Here is a 23,347-nt window from a genome sequence, read left to right on the forward strand (position 1 = left end):
TTCCTAACTTGGACCTATCTCTAGAAAAAACACACTGTTTTATTTAGGAGTTTATTGAAAACTCTGAAGCTTAGGCCCAGATTGTGGCCAGCCCGTATATGGTTGTGGAAGGGGCCTCTATCGAGGGAACGCACATCATGTGCAGTACACAGCTGCAACAGATGCTTCTACTGCCATGAGCACAAGGATTTCATGGGGCTAGTGCCCTAGCAGGATTGGGGGAAGGAGGTGGGTTCAAGGCTCCAATACCCTCTGTACCTGTCAGCAGAGCTGCCAGGAAAACTGCTTTCTATATAAAAGGGACAGTGTTCTAGTGGATAGGGCACTAGCGTAGGAGTCATGAGACAAGGGTTCTAGTCCCAGCTCCGCTTATGACCTTGCGCAAAGAGATTCCCCTCTTAACCTTCATCTTGTCTAGATTGTAAATTCTTAGAGGAAGGGATTTACACTCCCTAGATGTCTGTGAAGTTCCTAGCACAATGCAGCCCCAATCTCAGCTGAGCCCACTAGGTATTACCATAACATACAAACATGAACAATAATAAGGGTAAATAGTTGTAGAGTTGGAACCACATTTTTGCCTACCTATTTTAGGTTTCATTAGTCTCTGCTGATAATCATTTGTAACGGAGTAGAAACATGAAATCTTAATCTGGTTAGAGGGAAACTGTGGATGATTTCTTTTTACTTTCAAAATTATATATATATATATAATTGAGAATTAAAAAAAAACACACTAGATTCCACCCTCTGCAGACAGATGAGCACTGGAGGAGATACTATTTGGGTCCAGATCAGGTTATGCTGCGGAACTTAAGTCTGGTTCAGAGTTCAGATCAGATGGTGCCAAAATCTTGGAAACTGTTCCCAGGAGATTTTAGCCTGAAATGGCTGAAAATGGTGAGATCAGATTCTCTCAAGAATAGCTGTTATCTTGGACCAAAATTACACACAAATAGTTCTTGGGAGAATTAAACTAGAATCAAAAGTTAGGGTCCTTCTAGTATGGGTATTTGAGTCTCCACCCACTCCCTCTCCTATTTGTCTGAATTTAACGGTGCGGTTACCGTCTCTACCAGTTTTATGTTAAATTAACTTGATTTTATTTATAGAGCAATGGCTTCTGACACATGTAGATAACATAAATATTTCTAATCCCTCAAGAATGGTGCAACCCTGAGCTTCTCCTCTGCATACTTCAGATCACTCATTGCTACCTTCTCATCATGCCTCATCCCAGTCCTGGTCTCTATGAAATACACAGCAAAAGCCTTAATCTTGGGCATTACACTCAGATAAGGAAGCTACTCATTCCAGTGGTTTTGTAATCTCTTATAGCTAAGATTATATCAGCAACTGAGTAAACATGTGAACTATCTCTGAGAGAATTCCTTTCTTCGATCAGGTTTATTTTCAGCAACCTCAAATTGTTCACTCCAAAAAAGTCGATCTAGTTTAATAATGATATAAATCAGACACATTTACAAGTTTATATAGTGTCTTGGGCCCAATCCTGCAAACCCTGACTCATATAAGCAGGGATGGGCTCAATTAAAGATTAATTGTGAGAGTCAGGGATTGCAGGATTAAGCTGTGGGGGTCCTGATTGTCCATTGCGCTGCTTGTATCATCATTTACACCAATGTACTGTGGATGTATAATAGTATTTTACACTCACTGTGCCCTTTATCATTTTGATTTTGTAGCATTTTACATCCACTTTGCATTCATTTCACTCTGGTGTAAACGTCTTTACAGTTGCAGGGCAACAGAGAGTCAGGACCTTGTCATTTCCTCTTTCTTCCTCATACAACACCGAACAATCACTTTAAGATCTTTAGCTGATTACATATTTAATTGTAGAGGTCTTTTTCAAAATCAACAAGTCTCCAAATGTGCTTATTTCTTAGGCACATTGGCCCAAATGCACCGCTGGTGAACTTGCTAGAGTTACACCTAAGATGAAGTTGATCCATTTTACTTTATTTAGTTCTCCTCCTCTTTTAGCAAACAGAATGATGAATGACTGTGCTGAAGTGGAATTTCTGGTGACTGTAGTTCTCAGTATCAATGGGACCATATAATGTAAATTCACAGGTAATATGTAACGTGCTTTGTCACCATCACTTGCCCAAGTAATGTAATGTACTAAAAGTGGAAAGCGTTATCAAAGCACTATACAAACATTAGCTAAACCTCATAACAACCCCATTAAGTGTGGTTACTGGGGTATCACCCTCCTTTTACAGAGAGGGTAACTGAAACAGAGAACTTAAGTAACTTGTCTAAGGTCACATAGCAAGTCAGCAGCAGAACCAGGGTTAGAACAAATAAGTTCTCTTTCCCAGGCTTAAGTTCCAGCTTCGAGAGATGACTCTCTTTAGCTACAAATTAAGGGCAGGCATTTCAGTCACTATTGTATCTTTGAACTATATCAAAATTAGCTACAGTGAAGCTCAAAAGGTTTAAAGATTTGGATGTTTATCCCAATTTCTTTGGAGGTTGGACTAGGACATGGCAGTAACAAAAGCCCAAGTGCTTTGGGGCTGTATTCAAAAGGCATCATTGTCATGGAGCAGAGAGGTAATATACAGCTCTGGTGTGATCACACCTGGAATACAGCATTCAGTTCCAGACAACTAATTTCCTGAGTCATATAACAACCTGTGATCTTCCTCCAGAAAAGCTATAAAAGTTATCAGGAAACAGGAGAGATTGACTTGCAAAGAAAGATTAAAAGAGCTAAATATACATATATTAACTAAATACTAAGGAACGGATGTGACAACTGTCTACAAGTATTTGAAAGCATTAGCAAGGAGGGCAAGGAATTATTCTGAATTAAACAAGGTTTTATAGCTATGAATAATATAACCAAATTAAGAATGGAAAATATCAGGAAAATATTTCTAATAGTGACATCTATTAGGCTCTGAAAGAGATCTCGTTGGAAAACGTCTTTGATGAAAAGATAAGATTTTCCATGGAGCTGTCAGCCAAAAACTGAACACTTTCAAGATGACATATTTTTTGATTGAAATGAAGTGTTTTGAAGATAGAATTCCCAAAATGAAAGTTCTCATTTCAATTTGTGAAAAAAAATTGAAAGTTTTGTTTCAGCTCAGTGCTACATAAAACTGACTACCTGGGATGCTACGGTGCTTCATGCCCCATTCTTCTCTGTGAGCTAGGCTCGTTGGCTGAGTTACCTCTTCCATGATGCACAACAGTCTCCCCTCTTGCTGAGCCACCTCGGCGCATCACGGGATTCCAGTGGTCATGCTAGGAGGCATGTGTAGTCTGGCGAGGGGATCCAGCCCACAGAGGAGAATGGGGGCATGAAGGGCCCAAATCACAGCTCTCATGAGATACGGTGAATTTCAGAATTGAAGTTTTTGGTGTTTGGTTTTTTTGTTAAAAAAGCCAAGAATTTCAAGAAAAATGTCATTTAGTTGAACATTCAATTTTCCGTCAAAAACCAGTTTTGACAGAAAAATTTGACCAGTCCTACTGTAGAGTAGTTGACCAAGAAACATGGAAACACCATCATTTGTGTGTTTTAAATCTAGACAACAAAAAACTATTAGATGTTCAATAGGAAACAATTCATTGTCAGGGATTTGGAACAGATGTGCTGAATAAGTCCTTTCCCTCTCTAATACCTATGATTCTGAGGCACTCTTGTGACATTAGGCTCTTTTCTTGGATTCCCAATATTTTCTAGTTTGGGATAGCCTGGCAATATTACAAGAACAGAGGAACAGCATTGCTCATGATACCTTCTGTTCCTGGCTGAAACCAGGAAGTAGTACATAGAGGTGTGCGGATCTTGTTGAAGATTCTAGCCTTGCTGAAAGGTTCATCGGGAGCATTATTTTATCTGAACGTCAGTGATCCTCGTTAGTGGGAGCTGATCTGTCTAGTGATTAGAGCAGGGAACTGGTTTAAAGCAGCTGTGGCACTAACTTACAGGGTGACCTTGGTCAAGTCACATCATCTTTCTGTGCCTCCATTTCTCACCTGGGAAATAGCATAATATTTACCTATCACCTGTTTATTGGAGTGTTCAATTAATATTTGTAAACACTTTGAGATCCTTGGATAAAAAGTGCTACATGTAATAATACTTTGGGGTTAATTATACAAAACTGTTGTTCCTTTTCCCTAGGCTCTCTTTTTAATTATAAAATTGTAATAGTAAATTTAGCTACATTTGTCCCATTTTATTAAACCTGCTAAATGTTATTATGTAAAACAGTGGCTGTCTGGTACATAAAATGTGTGCACAAACAATAAGTACATCAAAAGCCTATTGCTTGTTGGCTGATTTCCATATAACCTAATATGGTTAAGAAAATGTTTGATTGGAAACCAGTGCCGAGTGCCAAACTTAACAACTTTGCAGTGTGCCACAGAACTCTCTGCTTAGGCTCAGAGCAATTGCAATTCAGCACAGTTACTATCCGTTCACATTAACTAAACAAAAAACAGATACCTTTGTTCTTTCTCCACTGCCAGTGAAGACTGATAAACACTAGCTGCTGTACAAGGCTTTCAGCGATAGAGGCTACTTAGTGTGCTTCCCTTCTTGGGCTGTATAAAGTAAGGAAGTCCTGGGCATACCCAAAATTATTACAGAACCTTTAAAGCACACTGGGTGAGGTAACCATCTGGAGAAAGAGGTATTTTACAAGGGGCCCAATGGAGGTATATACATTCTAAACTTCTTACCAATTTCCACATAGCAGGGCTTGCAGGATCAGGACCTGATGTGAGATGGGTATCTTTTCTTACAGCCCTTCTTGTCACACCAACTCAGAAGCTCCTGGACTTCAATCTATGCTTTAATCCTGCTTACCTTCTTCGATATATCTGGAACGATTGCAAGAAATATCTTTGTCCCCTCGTCTGTACTCTTAATTTTTCTCCCCATCTTAAAGAATGATTGGTGGCATATGTTTTAGGATGTTACATTTTAAAGGAGTTTTGGTAGAAAGCTGGGAGATGGATAATAAACTATATCAAGGCCAGTATTTAAGACACACCAATTTATTAGGACCAGTTCTAATCTCAGTTATACACTAGTGAAACCACATTGAAATCACTGCAATTTCTGATAATGGGGACTTGGCTGCAAAGGCAAAGTTGGTTTCAGAGTAACAGCCATGTTAGTCTATATTCGCAAAAAGAAAAGGAGTACTTGTGGCACCTTAGAGACTAACCAATTTATTTGAGCATAAGCTTTCGTGAGCTACAGCTCACTTCATCGGATGCATACTGTGGAAAGTATAGAAGATCTTTTTATACACACAAAGCATGAAAAAATGGGTGTTTACCACTACAAAAGAGAAAACCTTTTGTAGTGGTAAACACCCATTTTTTCATGCTTTGTGTGTATAAAAAGATCTTCTATACTTTCCACAGTATGCATCCGATGAAGTGAGCTGTAGCTCACGAAAGCTTATGCTCAAATAAATTGGTTAGTCTCTAAAGTGCCACAAGTACTCCTTTTCTTTTTTTAAAGGCAAAGTTGATCATTGAACGCATGGCAGGGAAGCGAGTCATCCTAGGGTATTAAAAGAACAATGCCACCTTGACTGTGCAGAGGAGCTAGTCTGCCTCTCCCAGATTATTTCCTATGAGATCATATTTACACTCGGGAACAGAAGGGCCAGATTTCAGGAAGTTTGGAAGCCTTTCAGGGATTACGTTAACAAGGTGCATGCTGTTCTTTAGAAGCTATTGTACGTCAGTTCCATTATTGTCCCAGGACCTTATTTCAGATGATCTTAGCTTCCATGATATTACCAAATCCCTTTTGTATTTAATCTCCTGACATATTTTTCTTTATTTTTTTAAGTTATTCAGCGTGGTTAGTGCATTTATTTATTTATTATGATGATGCTATTTCTCAGCAAATATTTTAAGCTATTCATTGAATAATTTATTTGGAAAAAAAGTGGCATTTGTCAAATTATCTGAAGAATATTATTCAACCAGCTCTAGCGATGGGTCCAGTTCCTCAAATGGGTAGCAGTTTGGAATTTAAGCTATCGGGACAAGGGAACTCTGTTAGTTTCTTTTTTAAACTGCCAAGTAATCTATATAATTTGCCTATCACCTTGCAAAAAAGATAAATATATAACTAGCAGAGGGGAAAAGTATGTTGTAAATGCAGCATTCTAGAATGATATTGGTACCATTTAAAGGCTATTTTGAACTTTTCTAAATACATCATCAAATGTATTTTGTCCCAGTCAGACCAACTGCTGGATTCCTGACCTTTCTTTCCCATTACAGTTTGATAAAGCCAATTAGCAGTCATGCCAGCCACACTATTCATATAAGACTTAGAGTCACATTTTTATTTGCTTATTTTTAATTGTACATTCTGGCTCTATCCTACAAATTCATGTGCATGGATTGACACATTCACCGGAGCATGGATGGACCCCTGTGTAGAACGGCACTGACTTCAAAGGCTCTGCACAGACACAGAGGTTTAGGCCCGCCAACGGGGTGGGGGGCAAAGAGGGCAATTGCCCAGGGGCCTGAGCAATTTAAAAGGTCCCGGGACCTCTGGCTATTGCCGTGGTAGCAGCGGTGGCAGCAGCTGGGAGCTCCGGGCCCTTTTAAATCATGTGGGCGGGCCACAGGGCTCCTAGACATAGGCACCAAGTGGGTGCTGAGCACCCACTGGCGGTCCCCTCCTCCCCGCACAGCGCCTCCCTGCCAGCAGCGGGCCCCGCCGATCAGCTCATCCCCATCCTCCCCCAGTGCCTCTCGCCTGCCACCGTCAGCTGTTTGGCGGTATGCCGGAGGTGCTGGGGGGAATGGGAGGAGCAGGGGGCGGGAAGACGCAGGGAAGGGGTGGGCCTGGGCAACACATGCCCCAGATGCCGGGAGTGGAAGGGGCAGGACCAGAGGCTGAGATGCTGCTCTGCAGCCCTGCGCAGCAGCTGCCTGAGAGAGCCTGGCTGTGGAGGTGACTTCTGCTCCCTGCCCAGACTCGGGGTCCCTGGCAGCCAAGCCAGGTGGGGAGCGGAAGCCACCTCCTCCCCAGCCAGGCTCTGTCAGGCAGCTGCCAGGCAGGGCTGCAGAGCAGTGACCGGGAGGGGCCAGTGTTAAAAGGGGCTCCCTCCTGCTCCCCGCTTGGGCTCCTGCCTGCCAGGGAGAGTGGCAGAACGTGCCGTAACATGGTGCGGGGAGAGCACGGTGGTCCTGGGCTGGGCACGGTGGGGATGACACGTGACCTGTCCTTTAGATCTTGCATACCCCCCACTATGAGAAGGCACCAGTTGTATATAGGATGTCCTCAGGGTAGGGGGCAGAACAGGGGTGGGAAGAGGTGGGGCGGGGGGGTAGGGCATTGGAGGAAAGGGCCTAGGACGAAGCGGGGTGTCAAGCACCCCCCAGGAAACCTGGAAGTCGGCCCTATGCTCCTAGCATGTGCGGGGTGGTACCAGCAGCGGCAAAGGCAGCTGGGAAGGCATGTGGAAGCCCTGGCCATGCCAGAAGAGTGCGCCCAGCAGCACAGCCGGCAGCTCACTGGGCGCCAGAGGGGGCCCTTTGACTGTTCTGCCCTTGGGCCCGGAATTGCTGCCGGCGAGCCTGCAGAGGTTGGGCTGCCTTGGACCACTGAAGATGAGGCTCTGCAGAGATGCAGTTGTGTGGTCAGGACCTTAGGGATGAACCATTCTTGGAGAGTGAAATTCAGCTGGTACAGAGAGCCAGCACAAGATTATGCACCACCTATTTTCCACACAGGCCTATTTTGAGGGCTTAAGTGATGTAAAAGCTACGTCTGGCTCTGTGGAAGAGCTGAATTTCATTCTGAATGAGTGAAGCTAACTGCTCTGTTCTCTAAACTATCCAGCACTCAGCTATTCACTATCATTAACATTACCAAATTCTTTCCTTAGTTGATAATACATAGCTCTGATAAAGCATTTTTCAACAATAGACCTCAAAGAAAGGAAAGCATCTTTCTCCTCATTGGAGAAACTGAGGCACAGAGGTGATGTGAGTTGCCCAAGATCACCCAGCAGACCAGTGGCAGAGCCAGGAAGAGAACCCAGGTCCCAGTCTAGTTCTCTATTACCAAGTCATGCTGCCTCCATGCAATGCAGGTGAACTTAATGAGGCTGCATAAGTGTAATGAGGGTATAATTTGTACCACTGTAACTAGAGACTGGGATGCAATTTACTTAATGTAAGATTCCTCTAGCCTCAAACCATTGTCTGTTTTTAGAAAGACATTTTTTTGCACTGGGAGTCAGTCAGAACTAGAAGATCTGGAAATTTCACAAGAAAGCTATTCTCCCAAGATTTATTATTAATTATTGTTAATTAATGTATTAATTATTGAGTAACAACATTGTGCTTGATGCCAGACAAGATCCAAAATTAAAGAGAGTCTCTTCTTCAGCCCAGTATGAAAGATAATTCTGACATGGTCTCTAATAGGAATCCACATCTTTTGAGGTTTGCTCATCACTAATTATAACAGAATAAATGTTTCAGGATTAGTGTCTCCTGCTCGAACAGTAGAACCTTTGGCCTTAACATTTGTTTGTTAAATACTCTGGAGATGCTTTGGCACTTCTCTGGCAGCAAAAGACCATTATGCTGTGACAATGCTGCCTTCTGCTAACATGCTCTCAAAATATACAGCCCAGAGGAGGAACACTTAGACCTCATACACCACAAATATAGACAAGTATGTCTGAAGGCATCTGGAGGCTTGGCATTTTCCTAAAGTATTATCCTTACCGAAATAGCTCCCTGGCAGTCCAGGGTGCAACTTCAGAATATTCAACAATCCGCAAAAATAGTTCTGCTCTTACCTGTGGTGGGGGTGATCTTGTGCCCAATAATTGCACCTTGTGCTGTATTATCCTAAAGAGACATTCACACGACAGAGACAGAAATCTGTGCCTTATACTTATCAATCTACAGTTGAATGTAAGATGTTTTAAAGAAGCTGACCTGGCCAAACAAACTAGCCCTTTTCGTGTGATATCATTCCTGTCTTTTCACCATAACCCTCCGTTCCCTCCTTCACCAAACTCAGACCCTGTCTTCTCTTGACACGTGCACGCTACAAGCACTGGCCCACATTCAGTATGGCCCGGAAAGCCCCATGTGCTGTGGGGACAGGAGCAGCTCTCATAGGACTGGCTATAGGAACCCTAAATGCTCAGGGAATTGCCATCTGCTGCCTTAAGCAGCAGCACGAAAGACACTTATGAGGGCCAATGAGATAGCTCTTGAAATTTTAGGGTGCTATGGTCACAGCAAAAGAAACAAACCTTGGTTTTACTGACTAGAAAACAAGTCTGGGTTATAACACAGCCATGTCAGAACTGGGTGTGAATTTCTGCCTGCTGTCTATGCTGCAGGAGCCTGAATGGGCTGTCAGTCCTCAGCTCTGCCATGTACACTTGTGTGAGATCGAAGCAGGGCTGTGCAAAGGGATGTTTCAGATGGTTCCAGTAGAACTGGGGCCAGGCCTATCAGGGCCTGTAAAGAACCACAAATGCAGGGGTGCTGGAACAATTTGTAGAGAGAGGGTGCTGAGAGCTGATGAACCACACTGTAAACCGTGTAAATGATGGAAACTACTTTGAGCCAGGGGGTGCAGCAGTTCCCCCTCCCCCAGCACGCCTAGTTCCAGCACCTATGCCCATGTTATTTATTTAACTCTTCTCGCTGTTTCCTTCTTTTGCAGGTCCTAGATTTCTCTGTAACTGGTCTCTTTACTTGACTTTGATTGACCTTATCAGCATTGCTTTACCTGTGGTGAGGGGAGAAGTGGGACCCGGATTTGAGTCTTCAAACCAAGCCCACAACATCCTTGGCACAGTCTTGCTTCCGTGGAAACAAGCACAAACTCTGGTCATATTGTCATATAGGATCAGATCAGTGGTTCATCTAATCCAGTAGTTTGATCACGGACAGTAGTAAATACCAGCTGCTACAGAAGAAGAAAGAAAGAAAGAAAGACCTACAAGTAGGCAGAAGTCGAATAACAAATCCCCACAGGAAGTTTCTTCCCAACCACAAGAGTCAGAGACTGGCTTATGCTCTTAAGCCTGAAGCTTTATACCCCTTTTTAACCTTCACTATTGTAACTCTGGATATTCATGTTATTTATATAATGCCCCATCATTTTTTTAATCAATGTGGTAATACAAATATTATGCATGATGCCATGATCTCTCAAGCAGGTACTTGTAATGATGGGGTTCCCTCACTTCAAGTGTTTTCTGCATATCCCCCACGCGCAGTTTTTTGCTCAGAGAATCGTTTCATGTGCTGACACATCAATCCCCTGGAAGTCAGTGCTGATGAGGCAAACACTTTCCCACCTGGCAGCCAGTGCCTTTGGAAAGGATTCATTCCACCTCCCCGTGCCCGCCAAATTGGGACTTGCTTAAAGGCCTAGAAAACTTAGAATCACTGGCTTTGCTTCATGCCCAACAATATCATTACTGTAATGCTGTATAACAGTCACCATAATCATAGCCTTTCATGGAGGAGACAACTGTGACTGTTGAACTGGAATAATTACCTCAGTGTGTGCACGTACAAATACATGTTTCTGCAAGAGGACATACAAATTTAGGGACAAGGAACAATAAGAATTAGATCCTCATACATGTAGGGACAGAAGGAGAGATCCTCCCTCCCATTATGGCAATATACAGAGGCCATAAATGCTGCTTGGCCAAATGTGGAGAGAATTCCCTCAGCATAGATACTGCTTGAGACAGCCATAGGCTGCCTGCACAGGCCCCCTTACAATTCCTGGGACAGGGACCGTGTTGGAGGTAAGAGAGGAGACACGTCAGAGGTGAGAGATTCTGGGTGCATTGTTTTTGTGAAAAACACGAGTTGGAAGTTCTAGTGAATGAAATGTAATGAATATGTTTCTCATCATGAATGGAAAATGAGGTGCATGCCCTGACTTGTTTAATGGTACAGTAATCACATGGGTGAATAATCTGTGTTGTGCATTAAACTAGTGGGGTTTCTTAATTGGGTTTGATTTTAGAGGTCCCTCTCTGTACCCTATGGTACATCAGGAAGAAAAGAGGCATTGAAGAGGATCTGGTGAGGTGACCTGACATCTGATAGATAATGCTGAGTGCTTTTTTTATGAGTGATATAAAGTGCTTGCTGGAGATCAGAAAGCTTCCTTTTGGTTGTCTCATCTTTCTCTTCTCCTCTCTTCACATTTCTCACCCTGAACTTTGATCAAAAGTAGGCTCAACCCCAAACCAGATGGTGGTAACCATCAGAATTGACAGATAGACAATACTCGCTAGCAGAAAACAAATACAAGTTTTAACAATATGCTCCATCCTCACTATAGACCTAAACCCAAGAGAGGCAGAGAATCTTCAATTCCCAGGCACTTAACTGGTAACCAAATATTTTAAGCATAGCTAAAAGATGTTAAGAAGATAGAAATGTTCATGGGTGGGACTTAACGTAGCATTCCTATTGAAATAGCTTTATGATGGGGAAAGTTTCAAACACAGAAAACCAGATCATAAGCCCTGCTGTAGCTACTTTGCACTGCTCTGGCAGCATAAAGCTACTGCAAAAATCAGCTTAACCAGCTATTTAATGATTCCTCACTGGAGGCGGAAATTCCTAAGTGGCAAAAGGCAGACACAGCAGATTGTATACCACCCATTCTGGCTCCCAGCTCTTGCACCATGGCTAAGTGAAAGGAGGGATAGCCAGGGAGCTGTTCTGTCCATCTGAAGCCTGGCAGCCATAACGACTAGAGCTGACTTTTTGATTCATCGGCCATACCAAATGTTATTTTCAAATAGAGAGAGAGAGAGAAATTTAGTTTTGGGCCTACCAGTGTTTTGTTTAAGCTTTATAAAATATTGTAAATGGCTTTTAAATAAAAAAAATAAAAGTTAAGTAAATTTAAAAACAAATCCACTTCAAATCAAAAGATTGTCAAAACAAAAAGGGTTTTTCAGTCAATACAGTTCGGCAAATTTAACACACGTTCATGAAATGTTTCAGTTGACCAAAATCTATGCTTTTTGACAAAAAAAAGTTTGGAATAATATTTTGTCCAATTCTAATAATGACCAGTACTAAATGGCACAACTTAGAACAGCCCTAAGGATGTTCTAAGCTGTAAGCTGCGGAAGACCCCAGAACCCATCAGCTATAGGATCAGAGAAGTTTAAAAAGATCAGGGCCCAGAATCTTATAATCAATTGGAATGATCAATATGAAACTGGAAATTCAATTATGCCCCCATGATTCACTTCACAAAATTATCTGAGGCTATTCTTTGTTTGTTTTGGCTGTGGCCCAGCATGGTTTCTTGACTGATGGCTGTGTGCCTAGTTGCTGGTGAGAAGCAAAAATGAGTGTGAAATATTAGACTTATTCTGCATAATTGCTAGAGATCATTTGCACTGATTTTGGTGGGGCGCGGGGACTGTTCTTGTAAACTGCTATTTAATTAGATAAACATGCAACTTACTTTTCCTCTTGTCTCCTACATACGATCAGTGGTTGTATTTAAAAACATCCATGCAATTATCTGGTTTGAGTAGGAGACTTAACAAAACTCTCCAGACTTCAGAGAAAAAGCCATGCTTTCACAAAATATGTTTTATATTTTTCCCTACATTTCTTTTTAACTCTTAATACATTGGTATTTTCCAGACAACAGTGCCAAGCAAAGGAATGCTTAGGAGGATGGTGTGTGTGTGTGTGTCTGTGTAAGTAGTGCCTAGTTCATTCAAGGCCAGAGTGTGCCCAGCCACTGTATTGAACGCATACAGGGAAGCTTCCTTGTACTGTTACTATACCTCCCCATACAGTGGCTAGGCACAACTCAAACTCAGCACTCCACAAAGCACAAGAACTACACTCTTCATAATTCCACAAGGCAGCCCAAAGGAAGCGATGAGGCTGTGGCCGACAGAGGAGGCTGTTCATGCAGAGGAGGCTTGCATGCTACACCCTCTTAAGGGAGCTAGGGAGCTCCAGGCGGCATCACACATCTCTGGAACACACGGTCTTCAGGAATTTCAGCTAAAGGAGTGCAGATTCGCACTGTCTATTACTAAGGTCGGACTTTTAGTCCATTCTCTGCATCGATGTCTCCCATTAAAATTGATGGGCGTTAGTGTTCCCATCTGAAAGTAGAACTGAACCCATCATGTATCAATAAAATGCAAAAGCATAAACATTAGTGCAGTGTTCAGGTTCAAATATCAAGCATCCCAAAAATCAGACAATTCTAATGGCTCATTCTGTCCCACAAGAATAACTCAGCCACAATGCACAGCCTATGTATTTTAATGGTATACGTGAATAAGAAACGATAATACGTAAAGGTTGATGTGTGACAAAGAAAATCTGAATGCAAAACAAACCAAAGGCGCAATATGGCTGAGTTAAGCAGCCTTAACATTTGGAATTTCTGAACTCTGAGATCTTGCTATTTCATCTGTAAAGCAGCTTCAAAGCTAGATTCTTGTTAGGCTTGAGCCCAAGAATGTTTAACTTGCATGGCTGGCACGTAGCCTAACTTCTCAATTATCTGGACAGTGTTACACAGCTAATATGGTCAACAGGATGAATTATTTTCCAGTAAATTAGGCACAGACATGCTTTCTTACAATATCCAGACATTTATAATTTTTCACTTACTCTTTTTTTCTTGAATAAACTAATTTACCGTGGCCAATGCAAGGTAAGTCTTCATCACCATTCTTTTGTTTAAAGAACAGGAGGACTTGTGGCACCTTAGAGACTAACAAATTTATTTGAGCATAAGCTTTCGTGAGCTACAGCTCACTTCATCGGATGCACTCTTTTGTTTGTTTCCCTGTGTCAATGTTACAGTATTACATGCTATTGTTAGAGGTCCAAAGCATGTCCATAACCAGCCCAATGGGACAACTCACATACTTTAAGTTAGGCACATGTTTAAGTACTTTGCTGATTCAATACACAAACTATTGGTAGAGTGCTTGATTTTATCTTACATGCTTGTTTTATTCTGTAGCCTAGAAGAATAGGTAGGAAACGATATGCATATCAGATACTATAAGGATTCCCCAATAAGACTCCTTTGCCATAAAAATCAATGGATGTGTTTATGCTAGAGATTCTCCATTCTAGAAGGTAACAATTTGTCACCTAGACATGTAAAAGATGCAGATTGTAGGCTTATTATCCAATGAGAATTTCCCTCTAAAAGCAGAATACATTGAGACAACCTTCTATAAACCTTTAGAAGTGAGAGAATGAGATTGATTAGACAAGATCTGGACCAAAGGATCATTCAAGCCACTTATCAGAATACAGACTTTAACTTTTATGTTATTTGATATGATGCAGCCTACAAAATAATTAAATAGAGGCCCAAGAGTGAAATAGCTGAACTAATCTGACTTACTTGGCTACTTCAGGTGCTCTCCAAATAGCCAGAGTTCATTCTCTCTAGCTAAGGTATTCCTATAACATCTCTCACCAGAGCATTAAAGTACCTAGTATGCTATTCTGGACAAGTATCCACCAGACAAGGTAGTATGTATGCATGAGTTCAAACAATAGTAAATAGAGTCATTTGTTGAGCTATAACCCTTCCCATTCTCTAAAATTTGCCAGTTGCATTTTAAGAAATTTTACAGCTAGACTGTTACTTCTTCTGAACTCAGAACCAAACCATTTTCTTTTTTTATGTGCAAACTAATCGCAATTTTGTTTTTCCATTGCTCCATTCCAAGCCGAAATTCTGTTCCCCATAGGAAGTGGAAAGTGATCATTTTCAGAAAATAATCAAGCCATTAAGGCTTAGATCACAATGCATTAGTCTAACATTTTTGAGAAATTCCTTTCCTTTAATTTAACTTGACCGCTATGATATGCAAGCTGGGTTCTGTGGGTTATTTTGGCAAGCGATAGCCTGCTTTGTGTAAACATGGTACAGCACCATGGTTCTTTAGCTGTGTTGCTTGGCACACAACTATAGTGTATCTCCCGTACTACTTCAGAAAGAAATACATGGCATGCTAAAAAATTAGGTACAGTAGAGATGGTCTGAGCTCATTCTGAAAATCTGGAGGGTCTGTGAGTCTATCCAACACTACTTAGGCTGCACACCACTCTCTCGCTAATGGGTTAGAGTCTTATAACTTATCTGTGTGAACACAGGGTCTGAGTCACTGCTGCATTATTCCAGTTTTAAGTAAGAGTAACTCAGAAGAGTTCCCAAGCAGTTGTAATACTAGAGTAATGCTGTGGTGAATCAGGCCCACCCTCTGGAGAAGGTGAGCCATAGGGTCCATTAACTTCCATTTCATCAGGATAAGGCCGTAAGAAGTGGCCTCTTCTTGCCTCCCTAGCTATTCTCATTATGGGATTTTAGGTCTACTGGACAAAACAGACAATCAGGGCAACCTGGCCACACACGGCCCAACCCACGGCATTAGGTATGAGAAAAAAGAAAAGAAAAATACTTCACCTGTATTATATGGTAAATGCATTTAGATTTAAGCCTACATTATGGTAAGCCCTCTGTGGGTATGCAAAAGGGTGGTCACCAGGTTCCTTCTGCCTGTTGCACATCGGTGTAAGGGGGGCTATAATCTGTTCATTTGCTCCCCGCACATAACTGTGGATTTCTAATTCTAACTGTCCCAAAAAAGAGAGTTTCATTGTCTCTTTCCATTACAGCCAGCAGAGAACGTCAATATAGAGCATATGCTGCTCTCTCTCTCTTGCTTAATTCCCCACTCTCCAGGAGACATTCTGTCAGAGCCAGCCAGGATGTCTCTGGGAACTGTCGTCGTGGTCCTTGCCCTGACCCCTCTCCCAAGCAATCCTTGATGTAAGAACTAGATCAGAGCACCTGAGCTTTAAAGAGATTGAAATATCTTGCAGTTCCCTCCCAAAGAATGTCAAGGCACCTTACAAGCATACTGTATACTGATATACTCCATAAGCGTGTGTCACATTTCAACACCCACAGTTTAAGACAGGAATCAAACGCCGATGCTAGCCCAGCTCCAACTGAAATTGCCAACGGAATTTAAGTAGGCAAGGTTTAACTATTAGATTTTCAATTTGGCCAATGCACAGAGGCTAACGCCATTACTGTTGTGAAAAGGATGTAATGACTAAGTGTTCAGGATCTCAGTTTTAAGGCTGTTAACACAGGTGGTTCCTCTAGCAGCAAAGCAATCCACTAACATCAAGCTACACAACTGGCTCAGGGGAAAGGGTACTGACTTAAGGTAAAAGTGTGCCACCAACCCTATTTTCTGCAATTCCTGTTCTGGATGTTCCCTGGTGGTCACCTGTGCAAGGACTGACTTGGCCCAGCTTAGTTTAGCTTATGAGATCTGATGGCATCACAACACAAGGAGGGACTGGCTGCAGACATTTTAAATGGGACGTATGGTGGAAGGATTGCTGCTTGTCAAGATAGTGAACATTTTAAAACAGAAATCCTCCAATTTACAGTCGTCCCAAGGGATACCACTGCAACTACTGCCAGTCACAACTAGCAGCAATCCTTCAGCATCCTTAGCTGCAGAACTATAAACGTACCCTTGTGCCATGTGTTGAGTTTGTTCCATAAGATAGCTTCAGAGGGGTAGCCGTGTTAGTCTGGATCTGTAAAAGCAGCAAAGAGTCCTGTGGCACCTTATAGACTAACAGACGTATTGGAGCACGAGCTTTCGTGCATGTATGCATGTATCCGACAAAGTGGGTATTCACTCACAAAGGCTCATGCTCCAATATGTCTGTTAGTCTATAAGTTGCCACAGGATTCTTTGCCGCTTCCATAGGATAGTCAGCCTTGGGCATGGATTCTCTAACTCCCCACACCTAAGCATCTGGCCTGTGGCCACACTGAAGAAAATTTATTGAGGAAAAAGGACAATCGGGGTGGACTTGTGCTCCTATATCCCATAAGTGCTTTTGAAAATCTCCCCCAATATATGATATATCATTTTTCACAAGTTCATATTTATATATGAGTATATTATGATTTTGTCTTGTATATCTTTTGTCGTGTTCACCCAGAAATAGCTCATGATCATGTTGGCCCCTTCGATGACTATTTCAAGCAGACATGAAACACTTTCCCTATATAACAAATGAAAGTAAGTAACTGTTATATGATTGTCCTATATCTTCCCTGATCGTTATGGAACTACACAGAGCTAATCACAGTCTACTCCTATCTGTACACCTTGCCATCTCTTCCCTGCCCACAATAAGAACCTGAATTTGAGAGTTTGGACTAAGCAGACATAAGTTGGTGAAGTCTCAAATACAGCTGGTGTAACATTTCATTGTATGGTATTACACAATAGCATTGCAACACAAGGGTCATCAGCCCATAAGAGCGCTGAAGACAGTTGACTGCAGTGTGTGCATGAGAAGAAGTTTGTCTTTAGAGTCTGTGCTCACCAGACTTTGGTTAGAACCCCAACTTTTCCATGTCTGCCTATCTTGAAATCTTTATCCATAATGGCATCAAGACCCTAACATGGGAACATCTGTAATTTAGGAAGCAGCTGCTCCTTTGAAGCTCCACTGACCCTCATGCATGCATGCATGCACGCACGCATTTTTACACATTTTTCCCCTAAAGTCTGTGTTCTGTGCCTTTCTTCACAGGGGACTTAAAGGCAGAGATTCTGTACAGTTTTGTGGGACAACAGCATTGGGCAGCCAGCCAATATCAGCAGTAAATTTATAGCTCAGAGAAATGACAAATCTGGTGAAAAAAATCATATAAAAAATCTGTAAGACTTTTCTTTACAAATCTGTCACGATGTTCACAAAGGTGGTACTTTACTTAGAACATCTTCTCTGGAGCATGTACATCACTCATTCAATACTAAGCTGTAGACCCCACCATGTAACCAGCAGCCCCTGCATAAGTACCCCTGCTTTCGTGCATAATTATAAAGTCTAATGAGTCCTGGCTCCACATTTAAGCCTACCATTAGCATTTTATATTAGAGCTGAAAATGTAGCTCTTTCTTAATTTGTTGTGTCTTCATTTCACCCTTCGGAGAAGACTGCAAACACAGAACTATTCAGATGTTGAGAATAAAATGCAAGTCATGGGGAAACTCTCGTAGGTTCAGGTCTCATTACAATATTGAAAATCAGCCCAGGTTCATCAAAAGGTTCACTTTTTTAAGCAAACCTGAGTCTATTTAACAGCTAGCTAGAATGATTTGTAGTTTTATGAGTGGGGAGGTATGAGTGCTTGGTGGAGGAAGAAACATCAAGAGCTCAGTTTTGGTCATGCTGAGTTTAAAATGACAGATGGGCATCCATGTATAAATTTAGAAAGACTGGTTGAGTGTGGGATTGGATTGAAAGCGATAGGTCATCAGCAGAGAGGAAGATTTGCAAGTCATTGGCATAAAGGTGTAGTCAAAGCCACGTTTGCAGATAATAAACTCCTAGAAATAAAGTGTAAAGAGGGAAAAGAGGAAGGGAGTCAATAACAGAAACGTAGGGATTGCCCCTACAATGGGGAAAAGGGAAGAGAAGGATCTAAAAATGAGATGCCAAAGGAGTCATCAGACTGGGAGGAGGAGAACCATGTGGAGATGGAGCCAGGGAAGCCAATGAAGGACAAAATTTCAAGAGTTGGGGAGTGGTGAACAGTGTCAAAAGCTGCTGACAGGTCAAGAAGGATGACGATGGAATAGAGGTCCTGGATTCAGCCAGAAGGAGGACATTAGAGACTTTAATGACAACAGTTTCTGTGGATTGGCAAGAACAGAAGATGGACTGGGGGTGGGGGCTCAAGAGAGGAGTTGGAGGAGAGCCAAATCAAGGCTATAGTTCTAGACAAAATGTTCAATTAGTTGGATGTGAAGGGAGATATAGAGCAATAGCTGGATAAGCAGGTGTGGTCACCAATCGACTACAAAGGTAGCACACACTGGCTGAGACCAACCTGGTCCTTAGCTCCCTTTTGCATAGTTTGTTCTTGCTAAAAATAGAAATTGCTTGCACTAGGCAACAAACATATGACCCATTGGTTGGCCACAGTAGTCATATATACATATGCACGTAGGACATGCCTGCAGGGCCTTGGCCCATGCTCCATTACACCCATACATAAGTAAGTGAAGGAGGAGCAATTCCTCTATGACTATCTACATAAGGAAGCATCTTGGAAGCTAACACCCAAACTGCATTTCTGCTGTTTTCCTCCTTTCTTGGCATGCACATGTAGCCGGTACTTGTTCAGTACCAAACACCTCGAGACTCCCAAAAGGGCCACACTGTAATGCTTCCAGAAACCAGCCCACCTACATTAACATAGACTAAAATCAGAAAAAAATGTGTATTTTTCCTTGGTTGGCCTAGGAAGATTTACTCCTTTTCCAAGTTATCTCTAATTTTCACCCAAGTGCCTCTTGGGGACTTGCATAATACAATGTGTCAACTAGACACTTCCTCACAGTGGGCCAGATCATTCCTCTGCAGCTAAGTTAATAGAAGCTTTACATGCGGAATGCCAGGGAAGACAGAGTTCAGAGTAATTAAACCTCATAAAATATATACGAGAATGATGTCTCCTAATTTCTGGATCACTTCATCGTGATTGTAAATGGGCCAAATCCTGAGGTCTCTGTGCAGCTTTTACTCAGTTCTTAAATGTGCTCCCAATGAAGACAAAGAGTTTTCCAGAACTAGGACCTCAAGATCTAACCCTATAAATGGATTTTAACTGAACTATAAAGATCTTAGGCCAAATTCTTTTCTGAGTGACAAGATGAATGCTTGAGTCACTCACTTAAAGTCAATGGGATGACGCAGATATAAATCTGGAGTATCTCTGAGGGTGGAACTTGGTCCCTTATGTTTGTTTCATTAACACATTATTTTAAAGTGCACTGGATGCAAGCATCAGGCCATCTCTGAAAACGGAGCACACCACTGGAGAAATTATGCCTAGGGTTTATATGGCACACCCATTTCCAGGCATTGGAGAGGAAAAAAGTACACAAACTGTGTTCCTCCTTGATAAAAGAATACTATCAGCCTATACAGAACTGAAGAGAGGAGGGAAAGTTCCATCTACGTAGCAAGACAGACAAGGAGGAGACTGAAAAAGACACCATTGGGGAAGCCAACAACTAGAGGGAGGGGTGGGAGCCAAGGACGCTCCTGTAGCAAACAGCAGCAAATCAAACATTTTCTATACAAGAAACAGAGAGTGTGACCAGCAGTGGGGCTGGGGGGCGGAAGGGTTGCATTAGACTGATCCAGTAAAGCACAAGTAGTCTTATTGACTTCAATGGGATCACTCATATGCTTAAATTTAGACAGACACTCAAGTGCTTTGCTGAACCAGGGCACTACTGGCTAAGAATCAAGGCCCTTTGTAATGAAAATACAAAACCATTGAACTGCCAAGAAAGAGCAGTAAAATTAAGGATCTGATCCTGTGAGGTGCTGAGCCCTCGCCTCCTATGTAGCCAAGAATACCCAGCATCTTGCAGGACTGAAATCTTACCAACTCCCACTGACGTTACTGGAAAGGTTCCGATGGACTTCAAAGAGTGAATAATCAGGCCCTGTCTCAGACCCCACTTCTGAGGCAGTGTGGGCCTGTGAACAAGGCACCAGACTGGGAGTTAGGAGGCCTGGTTTCTACCACCAGCTCTGCTACTGGCTTGCTATGTGACCTTGGGCATGACACTTCACTTCTCTGTGCTTCCATTCTGCCAGATGCAAAAGGGAGATAACACTTCTCCTCCTTTGCACAGCAACTTGAGATCTACAGATGAAAAAAGTTAGGTATTGTTACTAATGCTCACGTCCAGAGCCATATGGAAGTCAGTGGGAATACTCACAAGTTTACAGTTAAGCACATGCGTAAGTGTTTGTAGGATCAGGACCTAATTTAGCAGTTTGGGGAAATGTTCCATCTTTAGCACTGAAATCACTATTCAGTCGTTAATTTTTTTTCCCTCTATAGTTCAGCAAGGAATAATCGTCTGGTGTATGGTATCTTTGCTTTAGACAGGGAATAAAGTCATCTTGGTGTCTTGATAGAGCTGGTGATGAGATAGATTGCGCAGATAGATAGCCCCGATAAAGAAATTAGAAATTTAAATTGAAAAAAATGTGTATGGGCCAGATCCTCCACTAGCATAAATGGACATAGCTCCATTAAGTCAGTGGCACTACTCCAGTTTACACTAGCTAAGGATTTGGCCCACATCCACACACACACTACTAAGTAGGCAAAAAATGGACCTGTTCTGAGAAAATGAAACGTTCGTTAGAAAACAGATTTCAAAGCTGGAACACTGAAGCTAGTTTACTTTGAGACGTTTCAGTCAAAACATTTAGGAAAGTATTAAATGAATCCTTTGAAAAAGATGCAGTATTGTCCATGCCCTCTGAGTTTTTGGTTTGGTAAGAGGCCTCTTTATTCCCCAGAGTTTAAGACATGTTTAAGATTCCATATGTTTAGTATTACATCACTAATGATTCATAAGGAAATTCCAGGTAGTAGCAAAAAAAGAAAAAAAGGATTTAATGATAAAACTGCATAAGATATAGATACAGGGGCCCTTGTGAGCAGATTTGCTGATAGGAATGTTGAAAGTGGGTTAAAACAACAGCGTTGTCTGGCTCAGACTCATGTATGTGCTAAAATGTCCTGTGACTGAGCGCAAGTTATGCTATTACTAGAGCCTTTTAAAAAACTTAATTTAATCCTCTGAGTTTAAAGGGCTTTTGGGGATTTTTTCAAAGGATTTGTCTTTTTACAGCTACATTTATGATACAATGGACAATCGTGGCAATTGTTTTTCTGTATCCTCATCCACTTCCCTCTTCCCACCAACCAATATTTCGATAGGTTTCGTATATTTTTTTAAAATGCCTGAATCACAGATTATCTGTAACACTGTTTGCAGCCTGGCCTAGAGGACAGGGCTGTGACTCAGAAGATCTGCAGGTGTCCTTGGACAAGCCATTCCACCTCTCTGTACCTCAATTTCCCCATCTATAAAATAGGGATAATCATACTAATCTCTTTTGTAAAGCACTTTGAGATGAAAAGCGCTATATACGAGCTAGGTATTCATACTATTTGCAATTATATAGAACCTTTTCACACTAAAATTATAAAATGATTTTACAAATGTTAGCTAAGCCTCCATTCCACAGAGTGATGAGAATAATTACCCTTGAGGGACAGAAGTTAACCCTGAGCTCAAAGTCATACAGTGAATTTGTGGCAGAGCTGGGACGAGAATACAGGAATCCTGATTCCTAATAACTTTTTCTAATCACTAGAACACATCATGTCCCTTGTAACCAAGGGTTGCTATTTGGCTTTGGGACTGAAGGGACACTTGTTACTAAATTGTGAATAAGATTTTGCCTCTTCAGTTCCTCCAGAAAGAATTTTGAATGGAGAGATTTGTTCCTCACTGATTTTCAGATGTTTTCATACCAAGTTTTGAAAAAGAAAGCATAATCTTGCAAAAGTGCCCCAAAAATGTCTTTGGAATAATATGTTTAGGGATCACTGACTATCCTTGGCCTTACACTCAGAAGGGGGCAATACTTTTGAAAACATGGCAAATCATGATTAATCCCATGTTGGTTTTTGAGATCTAGCATAAGATGACATTAATAGGCTCTTAAAAGTCTCATCCTTTGAATACAACGATGCTGTTCGTGATCATTCAATGATCACTGTTATAATGATGTAACAAGAGCATTAAGCAGACACATACGGTCTCATGGCAGTTTATAATTACAGTTGGAGTCCTGACAACACTATCTAGATTTTCACTATATAAAAGGTATATCTACTCATAAAATGAGTATTCTTCCTCACTAGGGAAAAACATGTCATTACAGTGCATTACAGAATTACAGTGCTTATAAACGTATTGGGCCAAAGCCTGCAGTTCTTAGGACAAAAAACTCACATTGACTTTAGTGTCTGTTTTGAACTTAGCTCTTTGTAAGGTCCAATGGATATGGTCCATTGTGCACACATTTTATGGTCCAAGTTACATAAAAGAGAAAATAATTTTACTGTAGACTTAGATTTCTGAGACATGGTGGGGGTTTGGGTTTTTCTTTCTTTCTCCTCCCCCTCTCCCATCATCATGTATCAGAAATCCCATCTTCAGCTATTGACTGCCTTCGTTTTTAATTTGAGATGGAAATTGAACCATAAAAGAGCAAGCACATTTCAATCATTCTGTTAAGCTTTTAAACAGTGTATTGCCCTATTGTATGCTTGATCAAGTACATTTTGATCAAGATTTTC

The 23,347-nt window shown here is 41.6% G+C and overlaps 1 protein-coding gene across 11 annotated transcripts in view; it reads right to left on the reverse strand.

Annotated features, from left to right (window-relative positions):
* CALD1 (caldesmon 1) overlaps window positions 1-23,347 on the reverse strand; it is a 236,498-nt gene that overhangs the window by 169,663 nt on the left and 43,488 nt on the right. Inside the window, exon 2 of one of the 11 annotated variants that reach the window (XM_073319346.2) lies at window positions 4,732-4,872. The exons of the other annotated variants lie outside the window; for them this stretch is intronic. The gene's annotated coding sequence lies outside the window, so the exon portion shown is untranslated. The remainder of the gene's footprint in view (window positions 1-4,731; window positions 4,873-23,347) is intronic. 11 annotated transcript variants of the gene reach the window in all.

The sequence above is a fragment of the Lepidochelys kempii genome, chromosome 1, assembly GCF_965140285.1.
Source record: "Lepidochelys kempii isolate rLepKem1 chromosome 1, rLepKem1.hap1, whole genome shotgun sequence".
Taxonomy (NCBI): Eukaryota; Metazoa; Chordata; order Testudines; family Cheloniidae; genus Lepidochelys; species Lepidochelys kempii.